We start from the raw sequence: 12,473 nt of genomic DNA on the forward strand, positions 1-12,473 counted from the left end.
GGATTTCACAAGTTTCAAAATCTCCCCTCCCCCCACCGCATCCCAAAACCAGTCCAACTCGTCCCTGCCTCCCTAACCTGTTCTTCCTCCCACCTATCCCCTCCTCCCACCCCAAGCCGCACCTCCATCTCCTACCGACCAACCTCATCCCGCCCCCTTGACCTGTCCGTCCTCCCTGGACTGACCTATCCCCTTCCTAACTCCCTACCTACACTCACCTTTCCTGGCCCCATCCCCGCCTCTTCGACCTGTTTGTTTCCTCTCCACCTATCCTCTCCTCTATCCCTCTTCTATCCGCCTCCCACTCTCTCCCTATTTATTTCAAAACCCCCTTCCCCTCCCCCTTTTCTGATGAAGGGTCTAGGCCCGAAACGTCAGCCTCTCTGCTCCTATGATGCTGCTTGGCCTGCTGTGTCTATAATTCTTCAAGGTCTATGTTAAGACATGCTCGACCATTTACATACAGGTCACATGGGCACAGAGAAAGCAAGTGATTAGTGTGTGAATCATATATCATGTGCTAATGAGGCTAGGAAGATAGTACGGTAAATTTGAGGCTAAGGAGCTGGTGTAGGAGGGAGGGCTTCAGGTATGCGGATCATTGGGAGGTCTTCCAGGGCAGGTGGGACCTGTACAAGAAGGACTGTTGCAGCACTAACATCCTGGCAGGCAGTTTGCTAGTGTCACTTGTGAGGGTTTAAACTAGTGTGGCAGGGGACAGGAACCAGTGCAGTGGGTCAGCAAGTGAAATGACAGAGGAGGAGTTATAGGCTAAGGCCGGTGAGGCTAAGAGGGAGAACAGATGGGGAGAAATTACTGATTCGGAGTCTGAAGTGAATTTGTTTTAACAAGAGGAGTATGATGTAAGGCAGATGAACTTAAAACTTGGATTAATACATATAACTATCATTCTGTAGCTATTACAGAGACTTGGTTGAGAGAGGGACAAGACTGGCAGCTTAACATTTCAGGATTTAGATGTTTCCGCTGAGTTATAGAGAGATGTAAAAGACGTGGGGTAGTTGTGAGACTGATTGAGGAAAAAGTCATTGCTGTACTAAGGGAGAATACCTGGGAGGGCTCATTTAGTGAGGCCACCTAGGTAAAGCTCAGGAACAGAAAGGGTGCAATTACTTTGATGAGATTGTACTTCAGGCCTCTCAACAGCCAGTGGGAGAAAAAAGAACAGATGTATGAACAGATTATGTAAAAATTTAAAGCAACAGGGTTGTTGAGGTAGGAGATTTTAATTTATCCTAGATTGACTGGGATTCCCTTATTGCAAGGGGATTGGATAGAGGTTTTGGGGGCCGGGGGCCCTTGAAAGCGGTTTTGTTAGATGTGTTTACTACGGTTTCTTGAATAAGTATATAAACAGGGAAGGGGCCATATTAGACCTGCTATCAGGAAATGAGCCTGGCCAGTTGATCAAAAGTTGAGTAGGGAAGCATTTCGGGAACAGTGACCATAATTCTGTAAGTTTAAAGTTACTTATGGATAAGGATAAGAGTTCCTCAGGTGAATGTACTAGGTTGGGGGAAGACCAACTACGACAATATTAGGCAGAAACCAGGCAATGTAGATTGGGGATGGTCATTTGAGGGTAAATCCACATCTTTCGTGTTGGAATCCTTTAAAGGCCAAAGAATTAGAGTTCAGGACCAGCATGTTCCTGTGAAAATGAAGGAGAAGGATGGCAAGATTTGGGAGCTTTGGATGTTAAGATAAATTGTGAACTTAGAAAGTAAAAGGAGGCATATGTAGGTTTTAGGAAACTGAAGACAAACAGAGCGCTGGAAGAATATGAAGAAAGTAGAAAACAACCTAAACAAGGATTTAGGAGAGCCAAAAGAGGCCATGAAAAGTCTTTGGCAAATAGGGCTAAGGAAAATCCCAAGGTGTTTTATACATATACAAGGAATAAGGGAAAGGGTAAGTCCAAAGAAGGGAGTTCATGCAAGGAGCCGCAGGAAGTGGATAAGGGCCTTAAGGAATACTTTGCATTGGTATTCATAAAAGAGGTCATGGTGGATGGTGAGTCTTTAGGATGGTATGTTGATATTCCAGGACATGTCAACATAAAATAGGAGGTGATATTGGGTGTTTTGAAAAGCATTAAAGCAGACAAGCCTCCAGGACCTGATGAGATCTATCCCAGAATGCTGAGGCAGGTGGATGAGGAAACTGCTGGGGCCTCCTAACAAATTTTTGTATCCTCTTTAGTCATGGGAAAGGTCCCAGAGGACTGGAGAATAGCCAACGTTGTTTCTTTGTTTCAGAAGGGCAACATGGATAATCCAGGAAATCACAGGGCTGTGAGCCTTACGTCAGTAGTAAGGAAACTATTGGAGAAGATTCTTAGGGAAATGATTTACTCATGTTTGGAAAAATAAGGACTTATTAACGATAGGTAGCATGGTTTTACCTGGCAGAGGTAATTTCTCACACACTTGATTGATCTTTCAGAGGAAGTGACAAAGATGATTGATGAAGACAGGGCAGTGGATATTGTCTATATTGTCTTTAGCAAGGTCTTTGACAAGGTCGCTCATAGCAGGCTGATAAAGGAGGTGAAGTGAGACCTGCAGTGAGCCAATAAGACAGATACAGCACTGGCTTGGTCATAGAAGACAGTGGGTAGAGGTGGAAGGTATTTTTCTGACTAGAGCTCTGTGATCAGCGGGGTTCTGTGGGGATGGGTACTGGGACCCCTGTTGTTTGTAATACATGTGAATGATTTGGAGGAGAATATAGGAGGCCTGATTAGTAAGTTTGCAAATGTCACAAAGATTGAGGGAGCTGCAGATAATGAGGAGGATTTCCAGAGCATAAAGTAAGAAAGAAAATTGACTGGAGATTTGGGCACAGAAATGCCATTTGGAATTTAATCCAGACAAATGTGAAGTGATGTATTTTGGAAGGTCTAGTGCAAGAAGTATACAGTAAATGGCAGAACACCTAGAAGTATTAACATACTGAGGCACAAGTGGATAAGGTGGTCGAGAAGCTGTATGACATGCTTGTCTTCATCGGTCGGAGCATGGAAAATTAAAATTGGCAAGTGATTTTGCGGCTGTATAGATCTTCCACTTAGCCATATTTGGAACACCTGCATTCTCTTCTGGTCGCCACACGACCAGAAGGATGTGGAGGCTTTGGAGAGGGTACAGAAAAGGTTTACCAGGATGTTATCTGGTTTGAGACAACACAGTGTGGAGCTGGAGGAACACAGCAGGCCGAGCAGCATCTGAGGAGCAGGAAAGTTGATATTTCGGATCAGGACCCTTCTTCAGAAAAGGGTCTTTTCTGAAGAAGGGTCCAAACCCAAAACGTCAACTTTCCTGCTCCTCTGATGATGCCAGAGGAGATGGTAGAAGCAAGCACCACAGCAATGTTTAAGAGGCATCTTGACAGATATTTGAATGGACAGCTAGAGAGGGATATGGACCACATAGAGACAAAAGCTTCTTAGTTTAGAAAAGCAACATGTGTTGGTGCTGAGTCGAAGGGCCTGTTCCTACGCTGTACTGTTCCTTGTTCTTTATTTGGGGGTGGGGAACAATTGTAACGTACAAAGTACGTAGATGATACAAATCTTGGTGCAAATGAGAGTTGTGCGGAAGATGCAAAGAGATTTTGAGGGTTTAGACAGGCTAAGTGATTGGGCAAGAGAATGGCAGGTGGAACATAGTGTGCAGAAATGTGAGGTTATCCACTTTGGCAGGAGGAACAGTGGTGCAGAGCATTTCTTGATTGGTGAGAGATTGGAAAGTGTTAATACCTAAAAGGACCTCGATATGTTTGTTCATGAGTCACTAACAATGGTGTGCAGGTGCAGCAAACAATTCGGAAGGCAAACTATAAACAGAGAATCTGATTGCTTATTCTAAAGATGTGTCCATATGATCCATGTTGATACTTGAGTGTAGTTCCAAGAGAGTGTCACATTTAGATGATGCTGTCCTTTATGTGAAAAGTTTAATTAAGGCAGGATCTGCCCTTTCAGGTGTATGTAAAATATTCAACGGCATAATGCAAAAAGGAATGTTCTAATCTCTTGGAGATTACCAGGTCAATTTTACATCATTGTTTATGTGATATTGCTGCGTGCAAATGGCCCTCATTGCAGAAGTACATCAAAGGTTTTTGTTAGTGTTAAAAAGCTTTGAAGCTTTGGGAGATCAAGAGGTCATGAAAGATGGTCTATAAATTGAAGTTCTTTCTTTCTTTTCCAAATGGTGCCTGTAAATCTTTCACATCCACCTGAGGTGGTTGTGTCTTCCATTTAATTTCTGATCCAAAAGATGGCACCTATGCCAATACAGCACTCCCTCAGTACTGCTTTAGAATGTTTAGCCTGGATAATGTGCTCAAAACTCTAGGGTTGCACATGAATGCACGATGCAGAGGTTAAAAACCATAACTGAAATTTTTGTTGTTGAATGCTGCATGAATATGGAAATTTCTGAACCAATACAGTGTTTTTGGATAATGTTATTGATGGGTGGCATGTGTATGAGAAAGAAGAGAATGCCAAGGATAGATCCTTAGTGACCACCAGAGCTAATAGTGCAGAAACAGGAAGAGAAGTTATTGCATGTGATTCTCAACTGGACGGATAAGAATGTAACTACATGCAAGCAGCTAACACCCAACTAGACAACTATAGGGTGGAGTTAAAGGAAAATGGTATGCTTAGCCCTGCCAAAGGTTGTGGGTAGGTGATTCTGAAAGATAGTTTACCCACATAAGTCACCTAAGATGCTATTTGTAATTTCGATAAGAGCCATTGGGATAGGATGCAGTGAATATAATTGGAGGATTCAAACATGGACTTTCTGAAAAGGAGGACACTGACCTAAGAGATGACTGCACTTGCAAGGACTTTTGGAAAGAAAGGAAGGTTGGAGATGAGATTGTAGTTTGCCAGGATGAGCAAGTCAAGGGTTACAAGTTTCTGAGGAAAGGGTCATAGATGATGGCAGATCTAAGGGAGAACGGGATAACCACAGGAGAGAGGGGGGGTTAAAAATAATGAAAAACATGGAGATCAGGAAACGAAGTTCAGTGATTGGTGGTCTTGGGGTCAGGGAAGCTGGAGATATGTTGTACAGACAAGATAACCTTGGTTAGGAAGCAAAGTAACAATTTTTATTTCTCCACTCTTAATTTCTGTCCATCATTCTGTCTCTTTGCCTATCTCCCACTGACTTGGTCTGTATCTTTATTAACCACTCTTTGGATCGTTCTCTTTCCCTGCCTCTCTCTCTGTCTAAATACATCTCTTGTAATCTCCATCATTTATTCTAGCTTTTAATCACTCGCCATTGTTATTTCTCTCCCACTTACCCTGTTAGTAAGTTGGGAAACAGGGACAATATAGAAGGGTACTATTTTCAGACAGAGAGACTAGAATTTATATCTACAACACTGGGATGTCCCAAAGTGTTTCCTGATAATAAATTATTTTTCAGGGGCAGTCATTGTTCAGAAAGCCAGAAACACAGTGGCCAGGTATTTTGCTTCTTTTGTGGCAAGAGTGGAAGGAGTGTTGATTGAGGATAAATATGATCAAGACCGCTGTTCTTCAAAATAAATGTTATGGGGATCTTTGATCTCCATTTTGGAGAGAAGGTGCAGCTTTGCTTTAATGTTTCATCTGAAAGATAATACCCTCAACATGGCTTTACTCTGTCACTACTGTGCTGAAGTGTCAGCTAAGATTTATAAGCTCAAGTCTTTGGAGTGGGACTTGCACCTACATCTATGGTACAGCATGATGGCAAATGAATATGCTGATAATAAAGATGTAACGGTCAGGTGACATCAGAGACAGATCAGGCAGCAAAGTCGATGAAGCATAACTGAGCGTAGGAGAACATTGAAAGTCCATTTAACTCAGCTTTTGAACTGTACCAGAGAGCTGTATTTAATATTGTAATGTAAATAAATACAGTTGAGAGTGAGTCTTACTCCACATTGGGAACAGCTAGACTGTTTTGTATAAACACACAATGGCTGGAGAATTAAGTGGACCTCAGCAGAGTCACTATAGAATTCTGCAGAGGCTAAGAACCATCACAAGGCATTGTAATGGCTCAAGGCAATTGTCTTCTAACAAGTGCTAGCAAGTGATCCATGTTGACACACTGATGACAAGATTGCCACACAAGTGTTTCCAGTTAAATATGTTATATTTAGCTGCTTTTCACCTCTCTTTTTAATAATAAAACAGTAGTTCCAGGGTTAGGAATCTTGTACAGTGAATACTGTTACATCTTCCATACATTTAGCTCACTCCAAAACAATTGCGAGCCAATTTGTTTAAAATTGCAATTGTCAATGTTCTTTTGCTATCTGGTCTGGGTAATGAGTGTTGATGACTGAATAAATGACATCAATAGCCAAAACAGTAGTGATACTCAGAATGCTATTCAGATATATAGATTTTTTTTTGTTGATTCAGATTTTGTCTCTGATCCTACAGAACAATATGCCGACATTGTCTTTCTCCTTGATGGATCTGATAATATGACGCGTGCATTATTTCATCAGCTGCGGAATTTCCTCATAAAAATGCTCAACAAAATGGACATTGGTGCTGACAGACACCGGATTGGACTGGCTCAGTACAGTGATCGAGCGAAAACTGAGTTCTTACTCAATAAATTTCAAGATAGGAGCGAGCTGGTTTCCTACCTAAAGAAGAATTTCCGATTTAAAGGTGGATCAGCATTGAACACGGGGCGTGCAATGGATTTCCTACGCACAAACTTCTTTGTAACAACAGCGGGAAGTCGAAAGCTGGAAGGAGTTCCGCAAATTGCAATAGTAATTACTTCAGGGAGATCGCAAGATGATGTTACAAGGGCGGCCGCAGCTTTGAAAAGTGATGGCATCAAAATTCTCCCCATTGGTGCAAAGAATTCTGATCGGAATGAGCTGGAAAATGTGGCATTTTCACGCAGTTACATTTACCAGACCTCCTCTGTAATCAATCCGACTAAAATGGCAAAAGATATAACCACTATAACAACCAATTTAGTCAGCTCTTCCGCAGATGTCCCAGAAATGCCAAGTGGTACAGAAAGTTAGTTAAGCTGTTACTACTTTAAGATTCTTCACATCCAAAGTTATCAAATATAATTCACCATATTATGGGAAGTGTCATTGCTCCTAGCTGCCCCACTGCTCTCTCCTGCCTTTGGTCACTCAACATGTCTCTGCTCGCAGTGTGCTGCCTTTCCATGCCAATTGGAAATGAAACATAGGGCTGGATTTTACAAGATACCATAGACCCCCACCTGAGTTCAGGGGTGAGCCCATTGGTGACACTGCTGCCTGCCCTGCAGCAATTTAACACTGGCAGCAGAGTTGATTGTTGCAAGGCAAGGCTTCCACTTTATCTCTGTGTGATGTCCCACAACAGAGAGCTGTTAGTTCATTGGACAGACGGCTCCTTTGTAATCCCAGCAGCACCAGGTTCAAGCAAGTGCTGGGACTGCAGGTTGTCCCTGATCTGAAGGACATTATAGAGACTTCAAGCTTTGTCAAGCTGCCTCAAGGCCAGTTTGTCCAAGCAAGGGGCCTGGGGAGTAGTGTTTAAGAGGCTGAGCATGTTAAATAAGAAAGGACCTCTTCTCTGATGCCAAGCTGCAGTGTTAAAGCAGGTAGGCATCTCCCTTGGCATATGGCTTGAGTGAAAAAACAGCACGAGTGGAATAAGGCTCTTAAGTGACCATTAATGGGTCACTCGACTGTCTCCACTCCCATTCACAAAATTGAAGTCAGGTTGGTGGGGATTTGTAGATGCAGGCAGGTCATGTGCTATATTTTACAAACCTCCCTGCTCACAAAACAGCCAGTGGAGGAGTGTAAAATCCAGCCCACACTCTTTGGTTGAATGATGTTTGACTCTCAGTGAAATATTCTTTCTCCCTAAATTTCTCCAATATTCTTATAAAAAAAGGAAGCAAAATACACAATGTAAATGCTCAATTCATTTGAACATAACCTGAGACTTATACCTTGGTTTGCTTGATAATCTTTCATTCTTAGGGGCTGTAGGACAGTCTGGTCTGGGTGATGCACCTACATAAACTGAAACTGCTTTTGTTTTACCCAAGCATCAGTCAAACTCTCTGCCATTTTTTTTCCATTTTGTGCCACTCATAACTAAAGTTGACTTCAAGTTACTTTGAGATTCACCTGAGGTGTGGTGACCAGGTTAAACCACCATCTGTTGTCTCTCTCTCTCTAATGGTAGAGCAGCCCTATGGCCTGATGGGATTGTGGCAATTTTACCTTTACCTTTTACTTTGAGATTATTGCGACCCTGAACAGTGTAAGAGCATGGTTCATTTTATTAAATACACTTCATTGAGATAATACGGATTAAAGCAAAACTCTTCCCACACCAGTCAGATCAAAAATTGAAGTACGGTGTAATCCTGAATGAACAATCCCAGGAATGCCCCAAAATACTAAATAACTGTTTCTGCAAATGGACCAAGAGTAGAACTTGAGCCCCTAAACTGCAAGTTACAGGAATAAGCCTATTACTACTGCAAGGGGCACGGATTGTGAGATCTACTGTCTTAAATAACAATAGGTCCCACAGTGACTCAGTGAGTAGTATTCCTTAGGTTGTAGTGGTTCAGTTTGGAGTTGTGTACCAACTGGACATCTGTGGAAAAAAGGAAACTGGAAACTATTGACTTATTACAGATGTAGGTGGTGAAAAATAAATGTTGAGATAGGAAGAAATCAGCTCAGAGGAGCAAGAATAGGCTGAAACAATGGGGCTACCTGTTCACAGAATCACCAGATTGTTCCAATGCAGAAGGATGCTATGTGGTCCGTCATGTCTGCACTGGGTTTCTGAATGAGGGTTGTGACTTAGGACCATTCTCCTACCTTTTCCTTGAATATTCTTTCTATTTTAATCATGATCTAATGTCCTTTTGAATGTCTCAATTGAACTTGTTTGTGAATGAGGGGAAGGTGTTGGAAGCAGGCTTTGTGGATGGAAACAATGCAGGGAACGTCTCCAGAGGAGATGGGATGAGCATCAGTGATGAAAATTATGGCCTGATGTTCAAGTTAGGTTTATCTGGAATTTACTCTCCCTTCGTTCAGATCTTCAAACAACAGTGTCACCTTCGTCAACGTGCTCAAGGGAAACTTAGTTTCAGATGACAGAACCAATCACTACAAATTGAGAGGGAGCTAGGTTAGACTGAGTGTATGGAGAAGAGAAATTGAGACAGCTGAGGGACATCCCACCCAGCCTCACTCCCCCCCCGCCCCCAACCAAATCCTTGTAATCTTGTATTTCCTATGGCTAATCCACCTAGCTTGCACATCCCTGGACACTATAGGCAATTTAGCGTGCCCAATCCACTTAACATACATATCTTTAGACTGTGGGAGGCAACTGGAGCACTCAGTGGAACTTACACAGACTCAGAGAGAATATGCAAACTCCACACAGTCACCCAAAAGTGGAATGAAACCTGGGTCCCTGGTGCCGTGAGGCACTGAGCCATGGGGATGCCCTAAAGCTGAGGCTTTGCTCATGAAACTTAGCTTTTTGCTGTCTTCAGTTTTAAGATTTAGATTATTGACAATACAATGTTCGCTGTTAGCAAGATTCGGACCTCTACTGTAATTCTGTTCTTCAAGGAAGAGACTGAATACCTCCAACAGAAAACATTATTGTACTGATTTGAAACAGAACTTTATATTAGTTCTGAGGAGGGGTCACAGGAGTCGGAAGATTAACTTTGATCTCTCTTCACAGATGCTGCCAGACTTGCTGAGCTTTTCCTGCAATTTCTATGTTTATAAGTTTATATAGTACAGTTACAGCTTCTTCCATTGAGAATACATTATTTGTGGGAATGACTCACATGAGGGATATAGGGTTGTACGATTCAGTATAACTGCAGTAAATGCTGATGGAACAGGCTCTGTTGACTCTTGTTTTGCCCCTCACTTACGTCCCGACTTGCCTCCCTTCTCACCCTCTCCTCGCATCTTAAGCATTTTCAAAGTATTTCAACTTGAACTCAAGTATTTTTATATGATGTTTTCGGTTTTTAAATGTTATTGCATCTCTTCAACAGTAATGACTTAAATACTGTTCAGATGTCAAATCAATTATCCATTTTATGTCCCTTTAGTGCCTAATAGACCAGACGACTGGAAGACACATGCAGGTAAGAGGTCACCAGATTTTGTTTTTTTTTTTGCTTTTAAAATGTCTTTAAAATCTACAGAGGAGGTGAGGAGACTTTGTTTAATGTCATAAATTCTTATAATCTGGAATGGACTGCATGAAAGGTAGTAAGAAGAGATTCAATAATGACTTTCGAAATGGAAATGGAATATACATTTGAAAAGGAAAGGAAACTTAAAGGATTTTGAAGGAAGTGTGGGGCGGAATTATTTTACTGAATAGTTTGTTCACTAACTAACTGACAGAAATACATCCGGAAAAAAAAAATCAGAGATCTGGACAGTGTACATCTGCAAATAGATAAGGAAACTAGGGAGGAGATTCCAGAGACGCTACTTTATATGTAAAAGTTCCATGACTGAGGGAAAAGTGCCAGAGTGACTCCAATGGTGACCAACAGCTAATGTTACTCTTATGTCAGTAAAACAGTGAGAAATAGCAGATCTTCATAGAATCCCTACAGTATGGAAACAGGCCATTCAGCCCATCAAATCCACACTGACTCTCTGAAGAGCATCCCACACAGACCACCACCTACCCCCCCCATACACATCTGTAACCCTGCATTTCCCATGGCTTATCCATGTAGCCTACACATCCCTGGACACTAGAGGCAATTTAACATGGTCAATCCACCTAACCTGCACATCTTTAGACTCCAAGGGTGGACTTGAACCTGGGCCCCTGGTCCTGTGAGGCAGCAGCGCTAACCACTGAACCAATTAGGGAAAATAGACCACTCAATGTTATATTATTTATCGAATCTGTAACAAAGGAAGTGATGGATGTGTATATAGAGAAAAAGAAAGTCAGTCTGGATTTCAAAAAGCTAAATCATGATTAACTAATCTGATAAAATGTTTTGGAAAGGGTAGATAAGGACAATGTAATAGGACTAGGGGGCACATTTTTAAGATGAGAGGAGAGAGATTTAAAAACGTCATAAGAGGCAAATTTTTTACACAGAGGGTAGTTCGCGTGTGGTGGATGTGGGTCCAATTTCAACATTTAAAAGACATTTGGATAGATATATGAATAGGAAAAGTTTAGAGGGATATGGGCCAGGAGCAGGCAGGTGGGACTGGTTTAGTTTGGAATTATGTTTGGCATGAACTGGTTGGACTGAAGGGTCTGTTTCTGTGCTGTATGACTCTATAACAGTAGCTCTTTAAGCTTATTTTCATGCTTTCCGTTTTTGCCTTCTCTTTTTCTCTGCCATTCTGATTTCTAGTTTGATCATTTTCATTCTCTTCAACTCCAACTCCCTTACCTCATATTTTTCTGCCATCTTTATTTCTGACGTCTTTGTTTCCTGTTCATGGTCAACCTACTTTCACTGTCACTCAGTGTGAACTGATTCCAGTATCTCACTACTTGAAGTATATGTGTTTCTCCTATATTTATTTTCAAGCCAAATGTTATGCTAGTCCTTCAAACATCCTTGTTTCCTAGCCCTGGCATGCAATTACACCTCTAATTTACCCGTCAATTTAGTTCACCCTTTCTGAAGTTGATTTTCCCTCTTTACCATCCAAGAAGGGAATTAGCAGATGGGATGGAGAAGCTAGCTCCTCAGACTTTTCTTTTACTTTTCCAATCACAGAAGGGAGGAAGAGATAGACTAAATGTTTCTGCTGTATTGTCCAAACATAATATTGTAACTTCTCGCTCAGGACCAAGCCAAGAAGTCTTGAACACACATAAAACTGGTCCAGGTTGAAAAACCGATCAAAAGTCTACCACTGGGCAAAACAACCTGCAGAGCTCAGATTTCTGTCATCCTCCTCCACTGGTTCAATAAGTGAACCTTACACATTACATTGCGCATTGAATCCTGGTAACTCTTTACTTTTAAAACTGCCACATCTTTTCCACAGCCCCTTGGTTTAAAGCAGTGTACTGTCCAATTTTTAAGTCCACAATCCAAAAAATAAAGTGATCTTTATAAAACATTAAACACAGTCATGGTCTTAACAATGATTTCTGCAGAATACCACTGTATGTTTCTGCCTTGTCTGAGAAAACAATGGTTCAGCATTGCTCCCTACTTTCTGTTCCTTAGTCACTTCTAGCTTCATCGTGCCATTGTCCCTTTAAGCTTGTGGCCATTGATTTGGATCATAAATCTTGCAATGCAGCAATTCTTCCTTGAAATTCCCCTTTTAGAATGCAAGCAAGCCAGTCATATGGTTGTATCGAACAGAGCCCAGGCTCAGAAGCATTCCTTAAAGCT

At 41.7% G+C, this 12,473-nt stretch overlaps 1 pseudogene; it reads left to right on the plus strand.

Annotated features, from left to right (window-relative positions):
• The window catches only part of LOC109910932, a 496,846-nt pseudogene that overhangs the window by 355,632 nt on the left and 128,741 nt on the right, over positions 1 to 12,473 (plus strand).

The sequence above is a fragment of the Rhincodon typus genome, chromosome 2 (genome assembly GCF_021869965.1).
Source record: "Rhincodon typus isolate 14 chromosome 2, sRhiTyp1.1, whole genome shotgun sequence".
NCBI lineage: Eukaryota > Metazoa > Chordata > Chondrichthyes > Orectolobiformes > Rhincodontidae > Rhincodon > Rhincodon typus.